This window comes from Excalfactoria chinensis, chromosome 2, assembly GCF_039878825.1.
Source record: "Excalfactoria chinensis isolate bCotChi1 chromosome 2, bCotChi1.hap2, whole genome shotgun sequence".
NCBI lineage: Eukaryota > Metazoa > Chordata > Aves > Galliformes > Phasianidae > Excalfactoria > Excalfactoria chinensis.
The window spans coordinates 33,662,007-33,684,388 of NC_092826.1; the positions used below are offsets into that span (position 1 = coordinate 33,662,007).

General features: G+C 36.0%; 1 long non-coding RNA gene across 1 annotated transcript in view; it reads left to right on the forward strand.

Moving 5' to 3' along the window:
• LOC140248817 (uncharacterized) overlaps window positions 1-22,382 on the forward strand; it is a 78,336-nt gene that overhangs the window by 50,172 nt on the left and 5,782 nt on the right. The window contains exons 2-3 of the long non-coding RNA XR_011902891.1: window positions 614-700; window positions 9,119-9,186. This is a non-coding gene — a long non-coding RNA (uncharacterized lncRNA). The remainder of the gene's footprint in view (window positions 1-613; window positions 701-9,118; window positions 9,187-22,382) is intronic.

Below are 22,382 nucleotides of genomic sequence, written 5' to 3' on the forward strand. Positions count from 1 at the left end.
TTGCAAAATGTATTCAGGAAAATACATTTATACATGTTGCGTGGTATACAGTGCATATTTAACTTCACCACTGTGATATTTTGAAAGCTGAATGCCTTCTCTTGCTAAAAGATGTCTTCAGAGGTCTCAATATTTGTTTTACCAATAGAATAAGAAGATTGAAATATACACATTTTGCTCTGTGTTGTTTAGGGAATTATTGGGAAATGTAATTTAGCACATGGGTGTTTTTTTGCATCTTCTTAGAAAGAAAAACAATGTCAAGATATACGTTATGTACATATGTATTTATTTATTGAGTGAAAAGGAGGAGAAGAAACACAGGCTTCAAGAATGTATGGGAACATCTATTGGCAAATTTTATTAAGGTGTCAAAGCATTTCTTGTATTCAGTACTAAGCTTTCATATGTTGACAAGCTGTCTCATTCTTAACATGAAGCTAGTGCAATCCATATTCCTTCCTTAATTTTCCATGATATTTTTATGAACTTTTGGATAGCTTTGAGGTAAAAAATATGGCAGGAATATATCTTCATAATACGCAGAGTAGTAAAATGTCAATTAAGAGCATGATCTGAATTTTCCATTATTTAGACACTGGTTTTGTTCCAGAGCACAACTGGACAAGTGGCTCTCCCTCAGATGAGAAGGAAAGGATGGGACTGAGTCAGACCAGGTTGCTGTTGACCTTAGGATAAGGTATGTAAAGACATTCTGAACTGTGTTTGTTGCAAACAGTATTCCTTGTTGCAAACAGAAATTCACTTAGTCTTGATAATGAAAGTTTTAGCATCAGACACTTCCTGATAATACATGAACTGATTTTTTAAGATATATTTTGGATGGTGATGGGGAAAACAATTTCAATTTACCATTTTGAGTTGCAGGACTGCAAAGTCTGAGTGTTAGTTCTATAAAACCATGAGTGTCGTCTTTTCTAAAATTGTACAGACAATACCCATACTTACTCTTCAACACCATTTAGACAAGACCGTTGGAACCTTATTCTAAAGAAGAAGGACCTATACTTAAACTGAAATGTATTATTTCTTTTTGAATAAATAAATAAATAAACAAATAAATAAAAGTTTTCATTTAGTGCTATATTAAATGCATTACATTATGAATTTTACCAAAATTTGGTACAAAACTATAAGACAAGCTGAAATTCTTATTTTCAGTTTTCTGTCAGAGTATTGGGTGTCAGGATTTATTCCAGGTGAAAGAAACTAGATTTCTAAATCTCAAAATCCTGTCAATACAAGTTTGGTATCTGATATGAGGTTTGAGTTTGTTGAAGGATGACTTTTGAAAACAGTGGAATCTGTTTAACTCACCATACTCTGTATTAGACTCACCAGGGCTGAACTTAAAGACTATGAGATAAAGCTGCATGAATAAATACCTGCTTTTAGCTGTATATTATAGCCAGCTGAAAATGTTTTGTGCTATTCAAGAACTAATAAATAATGAAACATAATCAGTAAATCACACCTGAATCACAAAATCTGAAGTGATGACTTGCCCACTGATTTTCGCAAAACAGTTGGAAAAGTAAAACATTTCTATTTATTTTCTCCCTTCCAGCAGAAGAGTTAAATAAGTATGCTAACTTTGAATGTAAGAGGAAGGTTTGTAAAGTCCTGCTTAGAATTTTTCCACTTTCTGTGCTTTGTCTTACTTTTCAGCAGGACTTCTACTATTAAGATGATTCATTGTTATTCCTCAGAGCGTAATTATAGTGTGTTGAATCCTTTTTAGTGGGTTAAATAACCTTTATATAACATTTCTGAAGTATCAGTGATGTCTAAATATTCTGCTATATGTGTTGACAGAGAAATTGAGTTTGTATTTAGTTATGCAGTGTTATGTAGAGTTAGAAACCTATTCAGTTTCTGACTGACATAATTTCTATTGGCATTATTGCGCTGCATACTAACATAGTTTTGTATTGTATGGAAATGAAGAGTCCGACACTGGGGTTGTTATATATTTAGATGTTATTAACTATGTAGTTTTCCTTCCTGGTTATGCAATCCATCTCACTGATATAAACAATATAAATCTCTGAGAAATACTATATACCCAGCAGAATTTGATAGTTAATAATAAATACCAATATCATCAGCAGAGCTAAATGTACTAGTATTTTTTATACCCCAAAATGTGCCTGACTTTGTGGGAGCTCGACTAAATGTTACCAGATGAGAATCTGGCTTTGTGTTCACTGTCCCAGGGAACATTATGCGCTTGTTCCATGAAATTCATAAATTGCTTTGATGATATCTGGGCCCGTATTGCAATATGAACTCTATAGGCTAGTAAAATCTAATTCTATATAATATAGAATCCACTTATTGCTGCTGAGTATTGAGTCTGATGTTAAGACCGCACCCTTTTCTACCCATTCTACCCTGAAACATACATTATGTACAGCACAGAAAAGGGAGGGAGTGTAAGTAGGCCATTATTTTGATTACTCTTTCATTATATATCTTTACTCAGCTATACTGCAAGTTCCACCTGATTCTGATTAGCAGATCATGTTGAATCAAGGAGTAAATAATGATGTACAACATAGGAAGACTGAGTACATTTAAGTACCTGGAGATGTATTCCTAGATAGATACATTACAAATCAGAGCTAAAATCAAGAATGATAAAGGCACTGATTCAGATGCAGATGGCACGGCATCATACTGGTCACAGTCTTTTAGGAAAGAAGAGAGTGAATCTGAGGTCTGGGCCTCCTATAGTATGCACACACACCAGAGTGCAAAATTGGACTGCAACAGGATGGAAAATAAATGATCAGAGGAAGGGGAATAAACTAATTGCACTGAGAAGGATGCAAACATAAGAATTCTTAATCACACCATTAGGTACCAAGAAGGTTGAAAACAAAAGCCATGGTAAGAAAATTCACTTCAGGAATTATTTTTCTTTTAAAAACTCACTGAAGCATGAAGTGCTGTTGAACTTAAGTGGTTACATGGTTCTCTAAACAAAGGAGACATAGGGAGCTGCCTGGGAAGACAGAAAAGTCAGGAGTGGAAAACAAAGGGATGGAAAGAAAAGAGTAACAGTAATGATATTTCAGAATTTAAAGGCAACAGCAGAAACTGAGCAGAGGTGAAGCAGACTGTGAGCATATGCAGAGCAAAAGACTGACTTTTCAGTCAGAGGCATACAATTTAAATTCAGCTGCATATTTCTAAACAGTGACATTACCCATAAAGAGCATTGTGCCCCTATCAGGCTCAGAAGGTTCTGCTGGATGCTTGCTGCTTTGGAAACTTAGCCATTAGAGTGAGATTAAAGCATTACATAGAGCCCCCAATCTGCAGACGTATTTGTGCATCTGACTTTGAGCATCTGGGTAGGAACACCTCATTGATTTCTGTGGGTCTGTCTGCATACTTAAAATATCTGGAGTCATTAGCACTGCTGGTGCCTTACTGTGCATTTCAGATTTCAACTGCTGCTTATGAAAATCTCAATTTCTTGGCTTGCTTATGAGAGGAAAGATCTGTCCCCTCACACACACTTAATAAGAAGAGAAGCTATTAAAGTAAGAATTTGACTTAGCAAAAATGTTTAATGTTCTGTTTGAATCCAGTTTCAAAGTATGGGATGAGGATCTTAAATTCTAGTTCCCAGATGGAAACCTTTTGTTTAATCTTTTTGCTCAGTAAGGAACAAATGTGTGAACCAAAAATTCACATTTTAAAATCCAAATAATTGAAAAACAAAACAAAACAAAACAAAATACCCAAAAACAACTTATAGCTCATCTTGACAAAGGTATTATCTCAAACCCATAGAAGATAATGGAAGTTCTATAAAGTGCCTACAAAGTAGGCAAGGCTGTTACTCTTTGGGTCCAGCAGAAAAGCTTTTTTGAATAATTATTGAATCTCCAGCCAATAAGCAATTGCACTGAAATGCAGCTAATCCCTTTACAAATTTCAGATATTCATTTTCAAAATCTATGTATCCCAATGCAGTCTGAATTAATGAATGAGAGAACCAGCATTTTATTACAGAGAATCTGGTTCTCAGATTTTTAAAATATATCTCCTTTTGGCTGCACACATTTTTTCTTTCTTTTCTTTTCCTTTCTTTTCTTTTCTTTTCTTTTCTTTTCTTTTCTTTTCTTTTCTTTTCTTTTCTTTTCTTTTCTTTTCTTTTCTTTTCTTTTCTTTTCTTTTCTTTTCTTTTCTTTTCCTTTCTTTTCCTTTCTTTTCTTTTTAGTATCACAGTATCAGATAAAAGGTCTGATTTCCAACTCACCTTAAACCATTTCTGACTCTGATCTACAATAATCACAATTATCCTTGAGCTAAGGTTTTGCTGTGCTCATTACCACTTATTTCCTCACTCATTCAAATATTTTTAACTTCATTATTCTTTCTTCCTTTAGGCAAAACCTTCAGATATCAAAACTCAAATGGACTTACCTGTGCTACACAGTTAATGTAATCTAATGCATCACAGCTGCTAGGATAAACCTGATTTTAAATTTAGTGTACAGCCTGTTGTTTTGTATTTTTAAGATAGGAAAAGCAAGGCTTCGGTGGCTCTTCTTATAGGGCATAACTCAAACTAGTGATTCAAATGCTACTAAGCAGACTAAAATATGTTTATTTATCAGGGTTTGTTGCAGGCATCCAACATTTTCTTCGGTGGATTCTTAATTTCACTAAGAGAAACAAGAGTTTCTCTATTTGCAGACATAGAGATTTGAATTAAAATTGTATACTTGAAAGTAAATGGCACATATTTCATTTCTAGTAGCAAATTTCATTATTGCTATTAAAAAAGTGGCAACAAAAAATGCCCTTTTCTCACATCATCCCACTATCTTTTCTATTCAGTACGTTCTACTTTTATTTTTGCCCCGTATTAATTTGATTTACATGAAAACTACCATTTCACTTAAATTTACACAGTGCTATAGGTTAAATTACAGAAATGTTAATTCAGCTGCACCTAGTGAAGAAAGCAGCAGGTCAGGCACTCCCACCACCAGCTGACTGGTTGCAGGAAGTCTGTTGGAGCCAGGCAAGAGGATACACAATTGGAAATGACAGGAGAGCAGCTCCACTTCTGCTTCACCTGATTCAGACTTACACTTTTCTTCTGGGACCATGTTCTTGTTGATATCAGTTATAAAAAGCAAAAATTTGTGTGTGTTAGAACATATAATGGAAATATCAGCATGCTTCGTATGAATTACGAAGCAACCATTGCCAGAGAGTAATGTCTCTTATTACTTATGTGGGCCAAAACCACATAGACTAGGATTCAATCTTTCATTGCTAAGTTCCTGTGCCACTCAATATGCCTTCCTTACCTTAAGAGATACGCTTCCTAGAGAAGATTTTAGATCACCTCACAGTGATCTGAAAAGATAATATAATTGAAAATAAATAAATAAATAAATAAATAAATAAATAAATCTCTATCTCTCTGGGAAACAAAAGTCAAAAAGAAAATATGAAAAGCACCTGCAATGAATTTTGTCCTTTGCCTAGTGTGTCCGTATTTTCTCAAGAAGAGAATTCACGAGTGAATGCAGATTTTATTGCAGTGCCAGGATCAGTGACAGCTCATAGGATACAGCATCATCAGAATTTCCTTGTGGTGTTACTGTAAATAGCTTGTGTTGATTGGACTTGTTGTGTTTTGAATTTTTTATTGTCTAGGCTAATTACAGGTTGAAAACATGGAACAATGTAGTGCATGTGAACTACTGATTTAATTGGAGTTATATTTTTCTTGAGCCACAAGGCCAGAATATGTTATTTATTTCAGCTGGAGTGATCCTGCATAGAATACTTACCCCATGGTAAGCCGTAGCTCCAGATTTTGGTGAGTGGGGAGAATGGATGTCATAGCTTGGCACCATTAGACACAGAGCTCAAGTTGGATTGTGGTCAGAAGGTTTAAGCTGCAAGTTATTATTTATTTATTTATTTTCCCAAATGAGGATGGTTCTATAGAAGAAGTAATCTCTTGGAGCAAGTCAAAGTTTTTCAGTAAACTTTGTCCCTTTTATTACATGCTTATTGTTGTCCAGCACTTAAAGTTCTGTAAGCATCTGCAGACTTACTCACAGCACTGCAATACCTTCTACGAAACTGCTACTCCTCTATGCCCTGAAGTAATCCAAATTGCTAACTTAGATCCACCACAGATAGAAGAAAAAGAGCTACAAATGTGAGTTACCTTTTGCTTGTCAGACGTTCTTTAATCAAACCATGCTTATTTCTCTCTTAATGTCTTTGAGGACTCTCTTTTCCTTTTTTCTCTTTTTTCTCTTTTTTCTCAAGTACTAAGAAAAATCTTATTTCAGTGTACTTCTGAGAAAAGTCCTTTGTTTCTGTAAACTCTGCTGGTAGCACCTACATCTCTGATCTGATAAAGCAATCATCTCTGTAACATTTCTCTTATCACAGAATCACGGAATTATTATACTACATTTCCTATTTTTAATCCCAAAACTTCTTGACTTCTTGGTGGCAGCTTTTCTAAAATCATGTAGTTCTACTGTTCTACTGTCTTTTTTTTTTTTTTTTTTTTTTTTTTTTTTTTTTTTTTTTTTTTTTTTTCTGACTCCTATAAAATAGCTCTTGACTCTCAGCTGTGTCCTATACAATGCTTTATTTACTCAAGTCAAAATGGGTAACGATCCCACATTTGTCGGATTTATAATCCACCTTCTTCCTTCCACATTACTTTTTAATATAAAACACTTTAAACTTTGTGTAGGCTATAGCTTCCTTCTTTACAAATTACAGAATTATTCAAAACCTCTTTTACAGTACTTTTCTTTTTCTTCCTCTACCTCTGTAACTAGTTGAGACTCATTTATTTTGCACAACTTTGGTTTTTGGGTTCCACCTTCTGCATTTCTTACTGCTTTCTTGGAGTATTGGTCAGTAAGAGCAAGACAAATTCTACTGAAAGAATTACAGATTTTCCCTTATACAACTCTCAAGTAAAAATGTTCTTTTCATATCCAAGCCATATGACAGGGATTTCTAATATCTCTGAATTCACTTCCTTCACCATGTTGGTCATGAATAATCCTAATCCTTTGTTGTCTTCCAATTGACTCATCCTAATTCAAAGAATCTTCCTGGCATTCTGCAAGTGAATAATTTTCTGCTGTTTAAAACGAGGTGCATGTGTTATTTTGTTTGGTTCTGAATGGGTTAGGAGAGAAGTATAAATCTAATGACAGTCTTCTGCTACATTCAGTGGATCACTGCAGTGACACATTTTCTTTTCTAGATCGTGTTCCATTTTCTGAAACAGCTGATGTCTTTGCTTTGCTTACCAAATACAACCATTGCTTTCTGGGCCTTTCATATTCTACTGCCAGAATGGGGTTTGATGGCAAGGATATTGCTAGTCATTTTCTAGTTGCTTCTTGCTCCCCTCCAGGACTGCAGCAGATCAGCATTTATCTCTAATTGTCAGTATGTTCCCAGTTTGATAACATTTCATTCTGTGAACTCTTTCTGGAGGAACTTTTCTTCAGACTTGAGCAGTTCTTCAGGCCTTCTGTGAACGTCTGTAGTGAATATATTTGCTCACTTTTTAGATCCTGTGTTAATTTATTCTGATCATTTTTATTCTTAAGGGCATCCTAATTATTTTTCCATTCTTACATACCAGAGTTATCATCTCACAGCTTGCATCCTTAGCTTTGCCTTTTCTGATATAGTCCGTTATCTCGCTTTTATGTAGTTTTTAAATAGTTAAAGGAGAAACTACTGATTAGAAATTTCCTTTCTTTAAGTCCTTTTCTGGACATAGAGTATACACAGAATTGTGTTTCCCTGGACACAATAGGAATCAGAAAAGAAGATATTCTTCCTCTGCTAAATCTTTCCAAATCCTTTTCCAGGTACTCTTTAATTTTACATCTTCTGTCTTTGCCTTCTACTACTTCTGTGGTTCTAATGTTACAATGCTAGGACAAAATTAAGAAGTAAATCCATTTAGGAGTAGGTATATCAATAGGTGAATAAAATTTTGGGGGGTGTAATCAATTCTTTTTTTGTTTGTTTGATTTCATCAGTTCAAAAATGCAGAGATGGCACTGAAAAATTATGTTTAAAATATTATCCACTGAATCCAAATCTGATTTATTCAGAACATATGTAAGGTGAAAGAATTTTGTTACTGATACAAGTTCTTTGCGATCCATGTTTTTGGGATTTGTTTTGTTTTGTTTTGTTTGTTCTGTTTTATTTTTATTTTTCTGTGTGTGGTCATGGATAAAAAATGAAGTTACAAACCCACTGACTTTGCAATTGCATTATCTTTATGAAGAATGTTCACATTTTTATTAACTTAACAATTTTAACTGTGTATTTTTGTAAGCAGAATTTCTTAGGCTTGATCTTAGACTAGCATTGTTGTAGGATCAGCTAATCAGAATGAAATCCAGCTTACAATATATATTGGCTTGTCAGACAAAAAATACATATATTAAAAATATAATGATTAAATCCATATTGTGCTAGTAGAGAAGGCTGAAAAAAATTTCAATGACCTTTGCTTTCTGTTGAGTAAGAACACAATACTTCCTTCAAGTTAGTGCAAAAAATAGACCTGTGCCTTAAATCTGGAATAAATAAACCATCTGAATTTAAAGTACTCTTCTGTAAGAGTTATTTCAACATAACAGTTTTATGCTGGGCTCTCATTATTTGGGATTTAGTACTTTCTAACAGAATTGGCATAACAATCAATGTAGAGAATGATGTCATCTCTCAAAAGGGCAATTCAAGGTTTTCCTTTCCTGGATGGACATTTTATGCCCCAACTTGTTCTTTATTAAACAGAGATATGTAAACATCAAGAAGAGAATAATTTCAAACTTTCAAATAGAGTTAATACTTGCATTTCATATTGCTAGGTTAAATATTCTCTTTCAGTTTGGTCTGGTTGAGCAGAGAAGGCAAAAAGGAAAACTGAAAAACATTAAAAAATTTTGCTCAGTCCATCATTTTTCTTTGGCATGTTTTCAGCTCTATCCCTTCTCTTTCGTTTAAATTCCTGTTACTTTTCATTTATGTCTGTTCTGTTTTCCAAACATAGATGCCTGAGCCTTGCAGCTGTTCTTTGGCTGAAGTGATATGGAAAGGCAGCTTAGAAGAATTTTCTTGGTAAGTTTCATAGTTTTATCCATCTCTAAATCTATACTTACATTGCTGGCAAAAATTAGATTTAAGAAATTAACGCTAATTGATGAATCATCTTCGCTGTGGTCCAAGATGCTTCAAATTGTGCTATTTTATATGCTGTATTAAATATTAAGCATAAAAAATATATGTGGATTAGGAATTCAAAGATTTATTTTATTTCTCATTTGAAGGGTCTTGGAATATTCCAGGAAATACCTATGGATAGAGGTTAGGTTTCACAGTATCTTTATGTAATCTGGAGTTGCAGACACAAAACTTCTGGTGAAATGAGCCAAACAAAAAGCTTTGTTGTAACCAAAGTATTTGTAATTGGCTTAATTTTGTCAATTTCTTAGGTGTTAATTCAATTTGCATTAGCTTATCTTTCTTGGCCTGAATCAATTTCACTTAACATTTGCATTTTAAGATACACTTCCAAGAGCAGTAAGATGAATCATTTTATGAAGGTAACTATTTTCTCCATTGATATAGCCAAGAAAACTCAGTTATACTCTAAGGTGAAACTATTTTGTTGCCCTTAAGAAAAAGTTACCCAGTTTTCTAAACCTGTCATCTAAGTCTCCATGCTAAACAGATATGATCCCAGAGGGGTCTGCAAATCCTCATTCCCTACCCCTGCACTAATCACTCTGCTGATTAGAGCATATTTTAAAACTTTCCAGAAATACTAAAAAAACAAACAAACAAAAAAAAAAACAACACATTTTTTTCCACATTTTGCTTTGAGCTTGAGGAAACCAACTGTGTGGGGCACGTAAAATCATGCACGTGCAAATGTGGAAGCAATATGAGCTTTTGATACGTTTGCACTGAATGTACAGGTTGTGAACTACTGAACTGAGTGAAATATTTTGCTGTTAAAAGTGTTTTTGTAGCAGTAGTTACGAGTGTTCAAACTCAGAAATAGAAACATGTGGCCATTGCTGATGCTGGTAATTATTATCAAGAGCTTGATAACAGGGAACGGTTATATAATAACCAGTGGTTGCAGAACTCCACTCTCTCTTCATTTACTAACTGTCATATTAACGAATTGTTGACTGTGAAGAAAGTGTCAGTGATTACAAGGCAAATGTAGGAATTGCAACAGTGGGCATGATGAGTGAAGGAAAGCAGGAGGTGGATGTCCTAGTAGCCTTTTGTAACAGCCAATTAAATTTCAATCTCCTGTTTTCCTGCATAGTCAGGATTGGAACATCTAGCCACATATTAACTCTTAATCTAAAATTCTAGTTTTTTTATTTTATGAGGGCTGCTCTGAATGTAATGCCTCCTGCTTTATGATGTTGGCCCACGATGTCAGAGGCAAATATGGACGGTATGTCAGTAGAGGTTGAACCTCCCTGCAAATATTCCATTACCTTTTCTTGTCATGTGACATATGGCAGCAGAGAGGGCAGTCTGATAAAATGGTATCTGATGTGGAAGTGGTCATGAATCAAAGATGTGGAATTGAATTTATCTGTGAGGAAAAAATGGCACCCACTGACATTTGTTGATACTTACTGAATGTTTACAGAGACCAAACAGTGTATGTGAGCATAGTGAGGTAGTTGGTGGTGTGTTTCAGCAGTGACAACAGCAACAGATGATCACCTCTACTTGTGCAGATTTTTATGAGTGCATCATGCAGATTCTTATTCATCTCTGGTGAAACTGCAGAGCTAATGGTGTTCTGAAAGCTGAAAATTTCCTCTAACAAATAGCGTAACTATACTCTTTGTTATCTGTTGTCATTTCTGTGGAAAAAAGTAGGAGGCGTTACTTTCAGAGCAAATGGCATAATAATAGAGTATTCCTTTCATAATTTATCAAATGACAAATTCGATTCATAAAGTTGAGAGTTACATTTGTTTAGAAGCAAATGTGAGAAAGCAGAAAAAAATCAGAGAACAAGTCCCAAGCACGGCTGCAGAATAAGGGCAGACTGGTTTTCTATTTGCTGATTTAAATTATATGCTTAAGTTAGTGTAAGCTTCCTAACTGGTTTGCTCACCCCCAGGTAGCAGTAGATTTTGAAAAATAGAGCTGACAATGAGGAATCTACATCTGGGACTCCTGTCCTTAGATCTTAACCCATGTAACCACTGACCTGCTTACAGATTTGCAGGACATGATTTCCACTCCTTGTCATTAGGAAAACGCCTGACGGTAGTTCTTGATTTAGGATGGGATAAAATGAGGACAAAGGACTCCAGCCATTTCAGAATATCAGTATTACTGATTTATATCACTTCTTTATGGGACAACAACATGAGAATAATCCTGCGAAGACTCCAATTTCTGCCACTTATGGAAGTGAATTACAAAGTGATGGCCCCAGAGAAAAGTGAACAAATTTGGCTTGTAGGCATTATCAGCTCAGGAAACGAACTTGCATGTAGCGTGGAGGTACATAAGTCTCATGTGGAAACTAAAGCAACATGTCCTCTTGCCTCCAAATACCAGTTGCAAATATCATTTCCCTCGGGATATAGTGTATGTCTGCTAACATTTTTGATGTGGACAGAAATTTAAGGGCTGTTTTGTTGGTGATTAAAATGTGGCTAAAATGAAAAATGGCAGTACAGGAGAGGATGTATAACTTACAGAGAGCTATAAACATACACAGTATTTTGCAAACACATTGAAAAGCAAATTACTGTACAAAGAATCTTTCATTTGAACTTGTGATCTCTGTTCATGGTAAAAGTAATTATAATAAGTTATGTGCTACATAAGTACTTTATAAAACTTTGAAAGTTTAGTATGTGTAAGAGTAGGGTAAGGTGAACATAATTGGCTTTTAAAAAATGTAAAAAGTTCTTTGTTTCTGTATTTTAGTCATTTTCATAAGAGAATAAAGCAAGAGATTTAATTGATTTTTGTTGAAAATATAATTAACTTATATTATTTATTCTTGCCCTGTAAAACCATACAATACAGTAAATTATAAAAACTTGTTTTTATCTTTAATGGTTGTTCTCTCCATATTTTCAAATCAAAAAATATTACTGTATAATAAAGCTCCAGATCTCAACGTAAAACTGCAACTGAACTACAGTCATTATAGCAAAACCACTGTAATTATTATGTAGTTCACTAAAACTGTAGTAAATCAGATCTAAGAATAAGAGTACAGTAATCATATTGAATAATAGCTGCAAGTTATTATCTGTATGTTTACTATACTCATAATAATTACAGTTCAACTATAGAGGTTTGTTTAATGCAAAGTCTCAATTTACTATGGTAATTGTATTCAGAGTTTCATCCCTTGCATAATTCCTAGAATACAATAAATATAACTTCTGGTCTGAACTGTGAAAGCCGCATATATATATATTTTTTTTCAGCTGTCACGAAAATGATTAATAATTAGATAAAAGAATTTAAAATGAATACATTTCAGGCCTTTTGAATGAAAGAATCTTCCTTTTGCAGTGGTACACTGAGGTTTTGCAAGATGCTGAAACTAATTTGTGAGCCTGAATAAAAAAGTAAATGCCATGTTAAAAAACATTTGATAGTCATATTACCTTAAAAATTCTCAAAATACTTACTAAGGTGCTGGAGAGGCATAGCAGTATTCTTTTAATATACTATCTAGTGATAGTAATATAGGAGTAGCAAAACTGCACCACATCAGTATAGTATTGGAGACAGAAAAAGGTATATTCTTTTTGCATCCATGTGCTTGAGGTTGCACAATATGACAACAATGTACTTCATATGCTTTAATGACAACATAAGACAGTAATTTCACTTATTTTGAGAACTGGAGCTGTCTGCAATGGCCATTCTAGCTTCACTCAGTCTTAACATCTGCCTTTATGGCCATTCACTTTTGTCATGTTTAGTTTGCATATTCTTAAAGTTCTTGCCAGCAATTGAGTGATACTGTTTTCTTACATCCTGTTCCTTTCTGCAACCCTTACTGCAGATCACCCACCAAAAATTATTATCCAGAAAGTAATGAAGCTATTTGTAATGACCTGATCTCTGATCAGATGGAAATCATCTCTCTGTGTTCTGAATAGCTATTAAAATTTTCAGAAACTGCTATTCCAGCTGATGATTTAGAAAATAATTAGTTCATTCCTGTTTCTGTAAGTGTGATTCAGAAGTGTCCTCTCACAAACTAACTCCCATAGGCTAAGTGGTTAAGCTAGCAGGAACTCTAGGTCTTCTCCATCTGTTTTCTGAGTTAGGCTTAGAAAGGCAAGGAAACATTTGAAGTTCCTGAAGCTAGAATCAGACTGTATCTGAGCTTATATATACACACACACGCACACACATATATACACATATATACATATATATATAATAATATGTATATATATATATTATAATATATATATTAAAAATGAGGAAAATAAGAAAAATAAAGACTGGAGAAGTGGAGCTTCCAAACAAGGCAACATTTTGAGCCTGGGTCATTTCGTGTACTGTAGGAAAAAATGAAACCCTTTCCTCAAGTAGGCCAAAAGTTAGAGGAAAACCTATTTTACCCAAATGTTTTAGCTAAATCAGGAATACCTGGGTATTTCTTAACATTTTCTATCCCTTCCACATACACAAATCACACTGTCACTCTACACAGCCAGTCTGATAGCCTTTCTTAGTGTCAAGAGGGAACTTTGTGCTAAAATGAAAGGGAGATAAGTTTATATTTGCCTAGCACAGAACAGTAAGTATTTTAAGGTTAGCCAGTCATCATTCAAGATTTAGTTTATAAGCTAGACTGGCAGTAAAATTGCATGCTAAGTTACAGGCTATTATAGTCACTTCCAAAGAGCCTGCATCTGATAGATGCAAACGCAGCTGACTTTATCTCTTGCAGTTAGGAAGATGCAATCTCCAGTCTAGTAAAATGTATTAAAATAAGTTTCAAAATGTCTTCAACAAACTCCTAAAGTATGTATCTACCTTTCTTGGGGAGCGTAGTAACTGAACATAAGAATAACTTACTGTCATAGTTTTGTGGTCACGGGTACAGGTAAATCTAGGTAATCCGTGACACTTACTTTTGAAAGGGTGTGTTTGTTTGTTTGTTTTTTCTACATATTAACCAGAGGGAAGATGGATCATTTATTAGATAGAAAACTCCAGGGCTCATAGGTGACTGAAATGACTTCTAAATATGAGCCAACAATAAAATAATCTGAATTGGTAAATACGACAAAATAAAATAAAAGATTATCTTTTGATTTGTCAGTCATCTGAGTTCTTTTAATTTAAATATCAGGTATTTTTGTTCGTTTATTTATTTGTTATGAATGAATTTTTATTTAGCTGTAAAAAAAAAGTGCTTTCCTTGGGATATTTTGAAGTTTATATTTACCAAATTATGGGAATTTGTTTCAGTAACTATGCATGTGTGATAAACAGCTTCTGGTTAGAAATGCATGCTCATACAACAGTAATCAACATCAGCATCATGGGAAAAACAAGAAATTGAGCTGTAGGGAGTTCTGACTCACAAAGAAACAGGATGAAAATATGGCTGTGAACAATCCAAGTGAGCCTATGAGAAAGAGTTCACTGTGCCATAACAAAAGAAATCACAGGGGAACAAGATGCTTGCCAGCACAAAGAAATCTAGCAACAGGCAAGAGCTGAAAGTCAAGAAAAGGGGCTCTAAAATAAATTTAATTCAGAAAGCAACAGGGAACTTCCCCTGAGACGAGACCCTTGTTTTACCTTATCACAGAACAAGCAGAGACACAACTGAAGGGGATTATTTCTGTGTCTGCCAACTGGAGGCCAGTAACTGCAGCAGACTTAATCTTTAAACAAGATCCTTCACCACCATTGGCAGGCTTTTGGTGGACTAAATTCTCAAAACTCACCTCTGATTTTGTGATAGTGCTTGACTCCAATATCAGCCACCTGCATGGGATAATATTAGGAAGAAGATGACTGAATTATTAGTTACATAGTAGTAATTGGCTGTAAATATCCACTTAGACAAAAGCCCTTTCTACGCAAAGCTTTGCAAGCACCCAAGGACTGTGGTTTGGCTCTGAGGCATGCACAGCCTAAAAGAGGAAAAGGAGACCCAGTGCTTTCAAAGCACTGACACAGCCTAATATTCCTTCAGGTGTGTCAAAAACATCCAGCCATGATCTGTGCCAGCAGGAATAAGCATTAACTTGTCTGTGCTGGAAGTCACTCCTTGCTGAAATAGCAACACGTGGGGAATGCCAAAGGATGAAATACCTATTCTTGACTGCCCAAGTGGCATACAGGGATATGTCTGTGGTGTGGCAGCATAAAAATACGTCTTAGATGGTGTTTCTACCTACCTGGGCTGCTATACAATTTTCAACCTTGTATACTGTGATATACGTCTCTGAATGTGGAGAAGGTCTCGTACATAGCATGCCGTAAGACAGTGTGTTGTCTGTAGAGGACGTGCTATTATGCTCTCCTTCGCTAAAAAGGGTGTTGAACTAATTGTACAAGCCCTTAATTTACCACTAAAATACTAAAAGGAAGATTCTCTATGTAGTGTAAGTAAATATCAGAGAAAACACAATAACTAGAAATTACCCTGTTACTCAAGTGTTTCTGTTAGAGTTCCTCCAGCACTATGATATGTTCCTCTTCCTATGGAGTGGAATAGAGAGAAGGGGCAATGCCCCACCACACAAGCAACTGGAGGGAAGAAGGAAGGAACAGATTTTCCAGCTTCAAAATGACAGAACGTCAGCAGTAAATCACATTTCTCTTTCCTATGGGGGGGGGGGGGGGGGGGGGGGGAAGAGAGAAGAAGAAACAAAAAGGATTTTACAGTGCAGTCTGGGTATCATATTTTCTTGAAAGCTTTTGAAAATGTTTTATCGCATCAGTGTTAGCAGCCAAGGTTTTTTACATGAGAATATAACAACGGCTGCTCTGGGTTAGAGGAAGGGTTTATCTAACTCAAGTATCTTGTCTTTAACAGTGGCCAATAGCAGATGCCTAGGGAAGAATATAAGAGCAAGATGCTCCCCAGGTGTATGCTTTCAGCCACCAGAAATCCACAGCTCTGGGACTTCCTGACCCAGAGGTGTTATCTCTTTGTTTAGTAGCCTTTGATAGATTTTCTTCTGTGAATTTGTCTAATAGCATTCTGAAACCCTGTCAGCTTCTTGCATTTTAGTACTAGCAGAGGCATAAGAGCAGAGGGGAGAACAGACGTGGAAAACATTTTGATAAAAGGCTCTTAAAAAAAAAGAGAGAGAGAGAGAGAGAGAAATTGACAAGAGATTGGTGATGATGGTATATCAAAGACAGGCAGCCTCGTGTTCCAAACATGAGTTTATGAACTGCCTCCCAGATCTCAGGCCAGTTCTCAGGATCCATGAAAACCCCAGTTCTGGAGACTCAAAGCAACAGACAACAGGCAATCACAATTGAATATTGTATACTACACAAGCATGAGTTAAAAAAGCACACAAACATAGCAGACTAAATAATTTTATTCTAAAAGCAGAAGAATATGTTAAGAAAATTAGTTTCCCCTAGAATTATATAGAATTATATAGGGACTAAAATGCATTTAAGTTAAATGAACTTTTATATAGGCACCAATTTCCATTGTTAGGTTTTATTGTCTGGCAGTCATGTGTCTCTGTTCTTATTACTCAATAGTTGCATCACCACCCATTTGCTGTCCTTTTGAAACACACACTTGTTAAGAAAGTACTAATTAGGGTAAAGCTTGCACTCTACAGCAGGACTAGAACAGGAGCAATCCACTCTTCATGTAAAACTTGGGCTTTCAAAGAAGAGGATTAGGAAGTATTCAAGCACTGCTAAAAGCTTCGGCACAATTTCTTTGTGCTGTTTCTTGGATTCTGTGACATATGAAGGAATGATCAGATCATAGAATCATAGAACCACCAAGGTTTGCAAAGACCTAAAAGAACATCCAGTCCAGCCATTTACCTACTACCAATAGCTCCCACTAAATCATGTCCTTCAACACAACATCCAATCATTCCTTAAATGGATGGATAATACATAAAATATATCAAATAACCAACAAAAACAACTGAGTTTCACGGGACTCTTGTACTGTTGAGCAAGTGTGCATGAAGTCACTAGAAATTTGCTTTGCTTTAGAAAAGCTAAAACTAGGCTAGACTAGGCGTACTGGTAGGCATGCTTCTCAAAGAGAAGACAAGGAAAGAGAGAAATAAGCCAGCAAGGCAAACGGAAAACAGGAAACCCGAATATTCCTATACCACGCTCAAGAAATAAATAATTCATCTGAGCCCCACCACCTAATTTGCTCAGTGGGTTTACTGATCTCTTATGAAATAATGTGCCACAGTACATTCTGATCCACATCAAAATTAACTATCAGCCACTTTATGAAATACTATCTTTGTTAGCTTTAACACTAACAAAAATACGCTTCCAATTCTTCACATCCACATTGCTCATCTATTAAAGCAATCTGGGAAATTAGTTTGAGATAAACTGTACAGCAATTTTATTCATAGCCTCTCTGTATCTCACACTGTTAATCTGCATCACAGCTCACTAAATAGTGCCTAATGTTTATTGCATTTAACTGAATGTATACGATTCTGAGGGTACGCCGGGGACCGATTATCATAATTATACATGTTTCTATGGAAACCCACAAGTCTATCAGTTTTGATTCATTATATTGTTATACCTTCTAGCACTTTCTAATTATTAGGTGCCCATAAAAAAAGTCTCAGTCTTGCTGTTACTATAGAAATGCGCTATAGACAGGCCTCAATTGTTAACCCTTAAAGAGCAAGAATGAAAAAAAAGGAGGAAACACAGCTCTAGGTAGAGGATATTGATTCAGATAAGATAAATCACAAATTAGTCTAATCAGTGGTCTTAACTTTTCATAATTACGTCACTGAACTATCTCATTCATTTGAAAAAATATCCAGCTAGGAAAACTGGTAAAAAAGCATAGCTGCATGCAGCTTGGACAAGTTATGTTATGGTAGTGCCCCAAAAACACCCTTCAGGAAGATTATGAAAATCTGACAAAAGACATGAGTATCACTAACAGCCTGTGAAAACACTGTAATGCTAGCAATCAATACAATCCTGTTAAACTAAGTGGGAATTTTTCCACTCTTATCAGTGGCCTTCCGACTGAACTCAGAATGAAGTGTAACTGTGTGACTGAGCAAAGGCTTCATTTAGATGCTGGTGTTACAACTGAATTCAGTGGAAATCACAGGAACCCAAAATCACTTGCATAGGTAAGAATAAACCACTACTACTACTACCACCACTACCAAAATAAATAAATAAATATTAAAAAAAAAATAGAATTAGACAATCATATAATCATATGTTTTAAATTGGAAGGGACCTTTTAAGGTCATCTGGTCTCACTCCCCTGCAGGGACATCCAAAGCTAAATCAGTCTCCAGGGATGGGGCATCAACCACATCTGTGAGTGACTTGTGCCAGTGCCTCACCTTCGCTGTAAAAGGCTTTTTCCTTGTATCTAAACTAAATCTACCCTCTTTAAGCTTGGAACCATTTCCCCTTGTTCTGTCACCATGGACCCTGCTAAAGCATTTGTGCCCTTCTTTCCTATAGCTCCCCTGTAGATACTGAAAGGCATCAATCAGGTCACCTTGGAGCCTTTTTTCTCCAGGCTGAACAGGCCCAGTTCTCTCAGCCTGTCCTTGCACGGAAGGTGTTCTATCCCTTGAATCATTCTTGTGGCCCTGTCTGAACAGGCTTAAAGAGGTCCATGTCTCTTCTGTACTGAGGACTCCACATCTGGATGCAGTACTCCAGTTGAGGTCTCACCAGAGCAGAGCAGAGGGACAGATCACCTCCCTCGCCCTGCTTCTTTTGACACAGCCCAGGATACGGTTGGTTTTCTGGACTTTGAAGGCACATTTTTGGCTCATGTCCAGGTTGCCATTTACCAGTACCCCCAGGTCATTCTCAGCAGGTCTGTGCTCTGTCCTTACATCCCCCAGCTTGTGTTGGTAGTGGAAGTTGCCATGACCCAGATACAAGATCTTGTATTTGGATTTGTGGAACCTCATGAAGTTCGCCTGGGCCCACTGCTGTGGGCAGACTGTTTAAGTCTCTCTGGATGGCATCCTGTCCCTTTGGGGTGCTGACAACACCACACAACTTGATGTCATCAGCAAACTTTCTGAGGGTGCACCCAACCCCACTGTCAATATTACTGATGAAGATATTAAAGAGTATCAACTTCGACACTAACCCCTGTGGGACACTATTTATCACTGCTTTCCATCTGAACATTGAGCCATTGACCTCCACTCTCTGGGTATGATTGTGAAACCAGTTCCTCATCCATTGAACAGTCCACCCTTGAAGTCCTTATCTTTCCAACTTGGAGAGAAGATTGTTGTGGGATACTGTGCCAAATGCCTTGCTGAAATCTAGATAGATGATATCAGCAGCTCTTTCCTTATCCATCGACACAATTACTCCATCATAGAGAACACTGGGTTGTTTAGGCAGGACTTGACCTTGATGAAGCCATGCTGGTTGTCTCATTTCAACTCCCTGTCTTCCATGTGCCTTGGCGTAGCTTTCAGGAGGATCTGCTCCACGATCTTTCCTGGCACAGGGAAATAAATAATAATAAATAAGTTACAATGCAATCAATGAAAATAACTGTGTTGTGGTTATTTTAGTCTAAGTTATTGCTATGACTTACTTTGTCATATAATATACTCATTTTCCTCCTCTTCCTGGATCTTCTAACACAGCCGTGTGAAACCTGAAAGGGACTGAGTGGTTTCACTGTTTCCCTAGCCTTCTTTCTATTACAGTTTTCAATTAGAAGTGTCTTTTAATTTAGATCAGCAAAGCTCTCCCAGAGTGACAGCTCGTCCTTCACACTGCATATCTATTCATTTTGGAAGTCAACACACCATTCAATAACCTGAGAACAGGCCTGATTGCTATGCTAATAGTATTCAAAAATATTTCGACACCAATTGAAACAAGTAAACTAGGACTAATTCATAAAGTGAATAATAAAAGGAGAAAGGGAAACATTCATACTTCTACTTCTCCTGCTGAAATTTTACATTGCAAGCTTTTTCCTTCTCAGAAAAATTACTATGTGGCACACACTCAAATTATATTTCACTTAATAGTATGGTATTCCTACCTGGAGCTGGTCTTAAGGAAGTGAAGGGAAGGTGCTAAGTGTTCATGTCTTTGTGTAATGGTAGTGGTGAAGCATTCTTTAGATCAAAGTTATGTACTCTTCTTTAGATCAAAGTTATATTTTGGAAGATCCACATGATGTATTTCTATGCGTTCAGTTCTAAATCAGACTTTCACAACTTTCATTCAATTAAAACTAAATTACATCACATACAACAATGTACCTTTATGTTTATATGTAGTAAATACCATCAAAGAAAGGGAACAAGTGTCATTCTACATAAAGGTATCAGATTTATACTACATTTTCATGGACCATTCTCTTCTACCCATATTTAACTGTTATCATGGAGAAACCAGATTTGATATTAAACAAGAAGACTTTAAGCAGCTGAAGAGAAAACTTAATCTGATCATTTTAAAAATTCCATTAATTGGCAAATTAATATGTAACATATAATATAGTATACATTCAGATAGTTAAAAATAAAAATCATGCAGCAGTGCACATGAATATTTACACAATTTAGCATTTCCAAATAATATGACAGTGTACTGGGCCAGATTCTCATCTAAGTTAGATGGAGCTACACCAATTTATACAAGCTGAAGTTCTTGCATAATATCTACCTCTTCACTTCAGTTAATGAGTATGTTGTATCTTTGTCACAAACAACAGCATTTTCAGCATGACAGTGTATGCAACAGTGTACTGATGCAGGGAATCAACAAGGTTGACAATTTGGGCCACCCGTGTATCCCCTGACAGCCCAATGTTCCTTCAGTGTTTGTTAGCTGACTTGAGTGTTCTGTCCTTCATTGTTCAGATGAATAATACTCATTCACAGGAATATAAAGAATATAATAATCATATTTAACCTTGCAGGTAAAGTCCAACTTCCAGTGGCATGCTCAGTAACCTTTGTGTCAGTGGGGCACGGTATAGATCTGAACTTGCAGTCTACTCTTGCTTGCTATCTTATAATTGCCCTTATGCTTTAGCATAATGTAAATTAACCCCTTGAAGTTGATTGAAATGAATTAATCAATAAGTCACCTACTTAATGATCTAATTACTTATTAGCTACTAGGTAATTCATTATTCAAGAAAATACCTTTCAATAATTATCATATATAGAGTCTAGTGCTACAGGATGATGTTCTATTTCCTAGCTGATGTAAATGTTTTCAACATAATACTAAATTTAATTTTATAACTTCCTAAATTATCTATACCTACTTATCACTGTTCCATCTAAGTATCAGACTGTTGTTAGAAGTATAAAAAATTTCCTCACATTTACAGGAATGAAGAATACCTAATAATCAATATAACTCTGGCACCAAAGAGACAACTCATGTCACTGCTGCTTAAAGTAGTATTTTTCTGCAGTCACATATGAAAATAAAACATCTAGAAACTGCATAGGAGCATATTTGTGTGCTCCCGGTGGCGCACGGTGTTAGAACCGCCGCTTGCAACATCAAAGGGCCCGGGTTCGAATCCCCCTTGTGGCGCAAGGGGTAAAACTGCCGCTCTGCTACACTAGAGGGCTCGAATCCCGGGAGTTGGACTCAATGATCTCTAAGGTCCCTTCCAACTCGCACGATACTATGATACTATGATATGATATATATTATATGAGACTTTCATAACTGAAACATAGTATTGGGGAATGTCCATAGGACCATAATGATCATCCAGTTTCAACCCCCCTGCTATGTTCAGGATCGCCAACCACCAGACCTGGCTGCCCAGAGCCACATCCATCCTGGCCTTGAATGCCTCCATGGATGGGGCATCCACAACCTCCTTGGGCAACCTGTTCCAGTATGTCACCACCCTCTGAGTGATTACCACAGCCACAGAACCTACAGAACCACTTAATAGCACCCTTAGGTTTTTAAAAGTGTTGAGTTTACAGACCCTAAGTTGAAAGTTGTTTTTAGAAGTTATCCGGGGCTAGCTAGAGCTATTCATCTGAAATTACTTCAGCAAATATTTTTGTTTATGGCTATCT